Source organism: Crocuta crocuta, unplaced genomic scaffold (assembly GCF_008692635.1).
Source record: "Crocuta crocuta isolate KB4526 unplaced genomic scaffold, BGI_CrCroc_1.0 scaffold2, whole genome shotgun sequence".
Classification (NCBI taxonomy): Eukaryota; Metazoa; Chordata; class Mammalia; order Carnivora; family Hyaenidae; genus Crocuta; species Crocuta crocuta.
In genome coordinates, this window is record NW_027528640.1 from 6,734,568 (window position 1) to 6,744,483 (window position 9,916).

Genomic DNA, 9,916 nt, shown 5'->3' on the forward strand with positions numbered 1-9,916 from the left:
CCCAGGCCTCAGGTACAGATGCGGCCGTGGGTCTGGGTTGCATCTGATCCTTGGTGGGAGGCGCTCAGGCACTGTCTGCGAGCTCTCAGAGTTTTCCTCTTGGCTACGGTTCTTTTGAGATGCATTCAAGATTGAGGACCTTGCGGGGTGCCTGGGTGGCTTAGTCGGTTAAGCGTCCGACTTTCGCTCAGGTCATGATCTCGCAGTTCGTGGGTTCGAGCCCCGCGTCGGGCTCTGTGCTGACTGCCAGCTCAGAGCCTGGAGCCTGTTTCAGTCTGTGACTCCCTCTCTCTCTGACCCTCCCCTGCTCACACTGTCTCTCTCTCTCTCTCCTAGAAATAAATAAAAAACATTAAAAAAAATTAAAAAAAGAAAAGATTGAGGACCTTGCATCGCACTGGGTCAGACATACATGCAGACCGTGCGGGGAACACTTACTCAGAGCCAGCTGGAGTTCTCCTGCCTTTACACCCACTTATTCAACATGTACCAAGCCCCTCATCGGTGCCAGGCATGAGGGAGAACACAAGGGACTGTGTCTGCTGATGTAGCACTCACAGTTGGCTGAGGAGACAACAGTACATACATACAGTCACATTCTGGCAGTGCCAGGCAGGAAAATAGTGGGGTCCTGAGAGATAGAAGAATGGTAGGTACCCTTTAGAAAGGGTGGGTAGGGATGCCCATGGTGGGAGGATGAAATTTAAGTTAAAATCCAAGGAAGAAGCTAGTCGTGTGAAGGAAGGAGGGTGGGGATGAGCTTTTCTGGTAGAAGAAACAGCAAGTGCAAAGGCCCTGAGGTGAGAACACTATATCTGAAGAACCCCACAACACCTGAGATGAGCCGAGGCAAAGTGAGTGAGGGTGCAGAAGGCTTGAGATGAATTTGGGGAGTTAGCCACTGGACTGGATCGCAGAGCACCCTGTAAGGGAGGAAAGGGGCTTCAGTTTTACCCTCGCCAGTGCTGGAAAGCCACGGGACAGCTTGAAGCAGGGGCACGACAAGATCTCCCTTATGGTTTTGAAAGAACACTAGCCACTATGGGGTGAGTGGATGGAGACAGAGTAAAGGTGAAGCTTTAGAAGACTCTGGATGATGTCCGCACAAGAGGTGACGTGCTCTCGCCTGGGGCATGGCTCCTTCCTGTCTGTGTTCATTCTGGCCTCCTTCCATGTCTTACCTTCCCCATCACTGTTTTCTGAGGGGAAAGCTGGCCTTTTTACGAGTGCTTCATAGGAGACATGGTTTAGAGTTTTGCAAAGTTCTTTAGGTAACCTGGCACATCTGGTTATCTTAATAGCCCTGTGAAGTAACAGATAGGTCAAAGGCAGCTTCCAGAAGTTTCAGGAAGTTCCTCGGAGAGCCACGTTCTTGGGTTCCCAGACCAAGCCTCTCTCCTTCTCCACGCCACCTGCCCTACTGAACTTTTGGTTTTATACTGTCACTCCAGCTCACACATGAAGTTAAAAAAATAATTTTCAGAAAGGTGAAATTTTGACTTTCAGAGAAATGTAAAAGGAACACAGTCAAAGGGTTTATTTAACCCATCGATTAACGAAGGAAGCAGGAACATGTTATGACCTGCTCAAAAACTATCAAAGAAATGAGGGTATTTACAGGCAATTTATTTATTTATTATTTTTAAAAGCTTATTTATTTATGTATTTTGAGAGAGAGAAAGTGAGCAGGGGAGGAGCAGAGAGAAAGGGAGAGACAGAACCCCAAGCAGGCTCTACACTGTCAGCACAGAGCCTGACACAGGGCTCGATCCCACCGACTGTGAGATCATGACCTGAGCGAAAACCAAGAGTCAGATGTTTATCTGACTGAGCCACCCAGGTGCCCCTATTTACAGGCAATTTAATAAAGAAACATAGGGATAGGATCACTGAGTTATATATAAACCAGCTAATGTCCAACAGGCCATGAATCCTAGGGGTTATCTGTTCCACTGGGCAGAAACTATTTGCCTCCCTTTCAGACAGAAATCTGTAAGACAACGGGTAACTTCACTAAGTCGGGGACCTTTATGTCAGTAGACATAACGAAATGAGCTAAGTGCATGCTCCAATAAAGGGGACTTGGAAAGATATGAAGGACCTCCCTTTTTTGCTTTATTTCTAAATTTTGGCTATTTTTATGACATTGTTTCTTAGAGTAGTGATCGCTAAGTCCAATGACGTTGTTATGAAGCTTACAGAAAGCCAAGGGAGGGAGGGCAAAATGAGTGAGAAGTGGATCCGTTGAAAACCAACCCTATCTCACCCAGAATGAGTTGGGATTCGGTCATTTATCAGACACCTGTTGAGCCCTGGTCGTGGAGGTGTAGAAGCCTGGGGGAGCCTGTGGGCGCGCGCTGCTCCTGCCCTGTGGATCTCTCAGTCTAGACAGGGAGATAGGCACTCAAAGGGATGCATTCCAGTTCACCCAGGTCGGTCACGCCCTGGCGGAGGAGTGGAGATTGTGCGGGCTCTGGAGGGGTCAGGGGCACTTCCCAGAGAAGGTGCCTTTGAGCTGTGTCTCGAAGGATGGGAAAGGATTGCCAGGTTGAGAAGAGAGGGTCAGGGAAAGCCATTCCGGCAGGATGTCAACTACTGACCAGAGAAACAGCCGGGATGTGCATAGAGACTCATCCTCTTGGTTAAGGCCGATTTAAATTCTTCTCTTTACTTCTCACCAATAGTTCCAGAATCCTAAGGGTAGGGAGGGGACGGTGGTGGAAAAGGGAAGGAGAAGTTGGAGTCTCTTGGGCAAGCTTGCAAAATTTTCTTTAAATATTAGGTCAAATTCTCTAGAAAAACCCTATTTAAAACTTTCTGAAAGACTTTGAAGTCCCAGAGAAGCAGGAAGTTAATTAGAGTGGCTTTGATATCTTAGGGTATGTTTTAACAGCTGCTTAGGACAGTTTAAACAATAAGAACTTATGTGGTTTGGGATGCATCTGTGATAGTCAGCTCTGGTCAGAGTGAAATCGCACTGCATCTGAGACCAACAGCACTGGCTTTAATTTTAGAAAGAGTTCAAGCCAAAATGTCCTCTAAAACCCAAGAGAGGAACTTCTAAAGAGGAAGATTGCTCCAAGAGAATGTGTTTGGGGGTAAAAGATGAATTGAGTAGGAAACAAAGTGATCTTAACTCACTTGGTTCTTGGAAGAGCACAGGGCATGGCCATTTCTGGGGGATTCTCTTAAGGTGGATTTAACCAAGGCTATTTGTTGGTATATGCCATTCATAAAGGGGTCCCCGAAGGGGCAGATTAGCACCTGTAAGGAACACCTAAATAACCCGAGGGGTGTCTAACCAATTTAAATCTTCCGGGGATTGCCGCTGTGCTTGAATTAACACTTAATTTGTTTCCCTGGTCAACACCCTCAGCCGTCTTCATTATTTCCTCAGCCTCTACCCCCAGTTGGAACTTCTCCAAGAACAGCACGTTGAGGAATCCTCTGAAGAGAAATAAGGAGCTGCCTGTGGAGAGGATTTCAAGAGATCCTGGGAAGGCCCATTCTGGAGGCCCCGTGTGCTGCTGCTGGTGATGGTGGTGGTGGTGATGATGCGAGTGAGCGAGCGCTTGGAGAGCTCACATCTGTCCAGTAGGCACCTTGCTGAGCATTGGACGCCCATTCTTGTGCCGTAGGAATTTAACTCTCATTTTACAGAGGAGGACTTGCCCATTCATCCATCCGGCCACCGATTTGGCTTCCATCAGATCTCCTACTTCCTAGCAATTTATGTAATACTGCAGCCTCTTTTCCCATACCCTCCAATCGACCGAAAACCATAAAAGTGGTTTGTAGAGAGGTGCTTTTGGTAATGGGCCAACTGCTGGCTGACAGATGACTGTATCATCCCATTCAAGAGACAAATTTATCTTCCGAAAATATTGCCTTGGGCGTGTTATGCAAATCTTCCAAGGACTTTCCATTCTCCACAAAATAAAGACTGAATTCCTCTGCCTGAAGGTTCCACGCCAGGTCACTCTGCGCGTCACTCTGGGGTTTGGGGCCTACCTGAGTCCTTGCTGGCTGCTCGGGCGGGCTGGGCAGGGGCGGGGGTTGGGGGCTTGTCGTGTGAAGGCTGCTGCTTGGTCCTTAACAAAAGTGCCAATGCTGCATCTTTTTCTGGAGAAACGCTTGGATTTATTAATAAATTGAAGTAAAGAAAAAACTGCACAAGACCACATTTTGGCAGCACACACTCACGCTGAATGGGTTGAGAATGGGTTGGCGCAGATCCTTGCACGAAGATAACCTATTTTTTAATAGTTCCATTTTGGGGAGTAGCAGCTGCATGAAGGACTTGAAGGCCCTTAGCTCTGTTCGCGCAATGCATTCGTACAGGAGAAACCCTCATAGGATGTCCAAGCACAGACAGAAGTCTTCTCCAACCGTGGACACTTCTTGATGGATTACTGCCCTTGAACTTAACATTTTCTGGCAATATATACCTATCTTTATATATTTATTCATGTATATTACATATTACATCTATATTAAGTATATATATATGTATGTGTGCTATGTGTATGTATATATATATTTGCCTCTCTGTTTGTCTCTGTCTCTCTGTCTCTCTCTCCCTATATATATATGTGTGTGTATATATATATATATATATATATAAAGGTGTGTATATATATATATAGATGTATATATATATAGGTGTATATATACATATATATATACACCTCTATATACAGATACACAGGTGAGTGGGTGTGCAGGCTGCCAAGCCCAGTGCGGAGTGAGTAGGGTGAACAGATGCATAAGGAAAGTTCAGATAGAATTTTCTCTCAAAGACATGTCTTCTCTCAAAGCACAGGCACTGGCTACCCAGAGGACAAGGCTTAGACAAGGTGTTCCGGCACTCAGTGTCGGCCCCAAACAGATGGGAGGTACAAAAATAAGGGATAAGACGTGTGTCAGCTTGTCTTGTGTCCTGAACTCACTGGCGCCCAACCTAGTTCTCAGGGAGCCCTTCAGCGCTCACCGTCCGTGGGATGTTCTCTGGGGTCTGCATCTCCTCCGATTTTACAGCTCATGGTGGGCTCCGACTCCTTGGCCTTCTCTACAAATTGGGGTGGAGAATTTTGTCTAAGTTTCACGTGTTGTCTCTTGAAAATTGAGCTTGTTCTTTTCTTTGGCTTTAGGATTGGGTTTCTCTTGCTTTTGTTGGCTCTCGAAGGGCCAACCAATGACCTACAGTGGATGATATGGGCTGTGTGGTGCTGTTTCAAGCAAAACAGGCTGAGTGCTGGGCACTGCAGCGAGCACCCCAACTTCAGAGCTCATCTCGAGTCTCTTGCTGTAGAACTCATGGCATCAGTGACATGTTAGCAGTGAGCTGGTGAGATGACTTGGGTCGAAGGCTGCTATTGTGGCTCCCGTGGGTTCTGGAGCAGGCGGAAGGGGGCTCCTCCTTTTCCCCTCCCACCATTTCATTTAACAGTTCTTGTGTTTCCAAATTTCCAGCAGATCTTAATTGTTTGGATTCAGGGGTGAGAAATCGGAACTCCCAGAAATCCTTAGGAATTCCCCAAATCCTTCCAACGTTTTTCATATTCCTATTAGAATGGTTATCTAAGAAAATGTACTTAATACATAAGAAACATTAAGTTTAGAGCTTTTGCAAGGAACTGGAGCTTATAGCAAATATTCAAATGCCTGAAAATGCCAGCAAACATTAATGGGCAGGATTTGAATAATGTAAGATTGGGTCTACAGGAAAGGTTAACAGCATAACGCAGAGTATCCTGTTGAAACTGACATTTTAAGAACTCATTTTACTTCTGAGATGTTTTATTTATTGGTGTATATTTTGGTTTCATAGGATTTTTATAAGTATATACGTACATAAATTTACTAATATTAATTTTTAAGAAGTTTATTATTGTGAGAGAGAGAGAGAGAGAAACAGAGCAAGTAGGGGAAGGGCAGAGAGAGAGGGAGAGAAAGGGAATCCTAAGGTGGGGCTCGAACCCACGAACTGTGAGATCATGACCTAAGCTGAAATCAAGAGTTGGATGCTCAACTGACTGAGACACCCAGCCACCCCTATTAATATTACTATTTATTTCCCCACACGACCCACCATTGACTGCAAATGGGGTCATGAACACACACTCAAAACATGGATACTGCTACAAGCAAGATCAACTGGGTTGGGACAGCTTCCCTCCTACTTGTGCTGGTCCTGATTCTCTGAAATGTCGGCCTTAACTGTTGGCTGCATGTGCTGGCTATGCTGCTCTTGATTCCTCCTCGATGTCAGTGGATTCCCTTAAATCAGTGGTGTCTCTATGTCGATTGCTGAAGTTTAGTTCTCTCAGTGTGATTATAATAATTTCCCTCATTAGCTCAATTTCTTGACCAACTTTTCTCGAGATCTGGGATTCAGAAAAGAACATATAGTATCTAGGGATATGCTGGAGGGGAGGAATTCCCTCATGGAAACACTCAATGTTAGTTGCTGTATTCTGTCCACTTTTTTCTTATGTATCCAGTCTTGGAAAGGATCCCTCTTTCTGGGAGTAATCTAGGACACCACCATGGAGATTGAAGAGCTGTCAACTAAAAATATGTCCAGTAGCTAATCTTGGGTATTCATTGTTGCTTATTCAGTGGTGTTTGTGGGGTCCTCTTCCATCAAATGACTACATGTTAAAACATGTAAAAGCTGAACTACAACAGTCAAGGGAAATTCTTAATTCGAATGGGTTGGAATATAGCATCCATCTGGGAGCCTATGGGGCTTTGATGAAGATGGCTGCCTTGTGCCACAGTGAAGAGCTAGATCTTGGTCACCTCACTTTCTCATGGAGTATAAAAAAAAGAGGTAGTGAAGAGTAAGAGCGTCAGACCATCTGAGTCAAAGTCTTGCTACTAACTAGTTGTGAGACACTGAATTGGTCACTTAACTTCTCTAGATCTCAGTTTTCTTGTCTGCATGGACCTCACAGAGTGGACGTAAAGATTAGATGAAATAATGCGTGGACAGTGCCCTGACCCCTGCCAACTATGAACCAAGGAGAGCCTTCTGATGAGTTTTTCCTTCTAGAGAAGAACGTTTTGGCAATAAGTTTCTAAAATGGTGGTGCTAAGCTTAGACTGGAGCCCTCAAACTAAATCGAAAAAATGGTACCAGGAAAGTACCTTGTGTTTGGTAACTCTTCATCTTGACAGGACTTCAAGGAGTAGCTTTGGGCTTAAACCCAGTAACTAATGCATAGCCAGAGGATAAGCTGAAGAGGTCAAGAATTAGCGCAGATCAGCATCCCCCACGTCAGTCTGCATGAGCGTTCTTCCCATGCTCTTCTGGCACCTTTTAAGTGGTGGGGACAGGTGTTGTAAGGGAAATAGCCACCTGGACAGAGTTTGTTTTTCTGCCTCTATCTCAGATAGAAAGACTCTCGGATCCAGTCACATCATCTAATGTCAGAGCCCCTTGAGTAGCTTTGTAATAGCACAGTCAGTAAACAATTTGCATTGGAGTGTAGTAGAAGGTTCTAGGTTAAGAGTATTATTATAGATTTAGCGCATTTGAGTTTAAAAACCACTTCTTTTACTAGCTGTGTGACTTTGGATGAGTCATTTATTACCTCTCATGTTCTGTTTCCTTGGTTATAAAATGGGGATAATAATTGTACCTCCCTCAGAGGTTATCTTGAGGATTACATAAAATGATATATGTAAAAAGCTCTGAACACAGATCTTGGAACACAGTAAACACTCAAGAAACATTAGCTATTTACAAATTATTATGGTGGTTGAGTCAAAGAGCTACACACACTCCTTGACACGCTCAGATGTTGTGTTCTTAAATAGATCAAAAGGAATTTTCTCATACAAAATATAGTAAGGAGGGAGCGAAAGGAGCGTAGTTACCTCTGAGGATGTGCTTTTCTATTCTCCTGGTGCTGCTGGACTCGGACAGCAGGAAAGGGAGAGTGGATGAGATAGGAAGCAGGGAGGAGATAGTGCAGAGAAGAAGGACCCTGTATGTTAGTCGTGCAGAGGGCGCTACACGTGGTGGGGACTTCTTCCCCGCATCGCCAGAGACTGGTGGCTCAACCGTCTCCTTCAGTGTTTTCCTGTCAGTTGTTTAATGGATTCCAATCCCGGTCTGATTAAATTACAATATATTTACAAAGAGCCTTTTGAGTAGGCTCTCACGAATAAGGCTTCCAAATGGCACCCAGTCCGCCCCACACAATGCCTTGTTAGCAGAAAAAGTCTTTGCCAAGACCAGGTTCACCAGCAGTTGATCAAATCAGTACCAGTGATGAGACTTCAGGGCATGCAAACATCACCTTGCATGCGGGGCTGGATGGAAAATGATTCTTCAAAGATCTTCTGAATCTTCAAAGATTCAGCGACTGGCAGAGGTGGGGAGACCTGGCAGACATCATGTTCTGATTGATCCTTGCATTTCTGATCCATTAACTTTTAAGAGGAAATAAAGAGAAATGTGAAACCGGAAGATTCTGGGGCCTTTTCCTCAGACTGTCGTGAATCCTGCTGAGTTATTCATGCCTCTCATGAAGCACGTGCATTCAGCTGTCTCTGGTGGTATCTCCCACCAGATACCCTAGGGGTATCTTCCCAGGCCATGACGGACCTCGCTGCTAGAGGAAGGGATGGATTCCCAGCAGCCGTGCACACTGCGTGACCTCCCCCTTCCCAGAATGAATCCTGATTTGGTGCCTGCGTGACAATAATCAACATCACAGTAATGACAGTAGCTGTTGGCAGTGCCTTCTGTGAGTCAGGCATATCACTAGATACTTATATTATTTCCTTTAATCCTCGAAATGGGTTAAGTGTCATTATCTCTAGTTTATAGATGAAGATACTGAGGCTTAGACAAGGTCATTGATTTACTGCTCAAGTAAATGGAATAAAAACTTTTCAAAAAAAGTTTATTTATTCATTTTGAGAGAGTAAGAGAGGGGAGGGGCAGAAAGAGAGGGAAAGAAAGAATCCCAAGCAGGCTCTGAGCTGTCAGCGCAGAGCCCAACACAGGGCTTGAACTCATGAATGTGAGACCATGACCTGAGCTAAAGTCAGATGCTTAACCGACTGAGACACCCAGGCACCCTGGGAATTAAAGCTTCAAATCTGGGTTTGTTTGACTCCAAGGTTCTCACCTTCAGCTACCCAACAGGGGGTTAAATGGAAACAGCCATCGCACCAGCTCCCCATCTTGGAAGGATCAGAGCTGCGTGCCTGGTGGCTCTCTCTTGCAGACACCAGCCACCCCTGATGATGCACACAGGTTACAGACCTCTCTTGATTCTCTTTTCAAGACATTTATTACAGCCCGACTTTTGCCCCACGTGTGCGATGCTGGCGGCTCTTGCCTTGAGTTTATGATGCATGCTTTTCGGTGGGTGTGACGGTCCTGTGCTTCTTGGTTAAGAACGTGACCCCACAGGCGGATTCAAACCACAGCCTTCCCACTTCCAAGGTCTGCGACCCTGGGAAAGTTGCTTCATTTCTCTTGGTTTTTGCATCTGTAGAGTGGGGGCAGTAACAGCACCCCTTAGGACTATCGGGAAGATTAAATGAGAAAAAGGGCTCAGAAGGGCAAATGGTTGGTGTAAGCTGCTTAACGCAATTTTTCAAATTTAGGAGAGTTTGGGTGTCAAGTATGCCTAATGACATGCTACAAGTTTGCACAGTGCCCGCTATAATCTCTAATTTCCTGACTGGTTCGATTCTGTGACAGGTATTTCTTGCCTGTTTACTCTATGTCACACACTGTGCAAGGGTCATGGAGGCAGGGAGGAATAAGCCACTGCCGTTCCTGCCCTCGGGGAATGTGCAGGTGTGGTGGGGGAGAAGGACATAAACGCAGATAGGTCGGGCTTACTGTGCTAGGAACGCAGGCTTCGTTGGCTGCCTGGCGCTGGGTGGG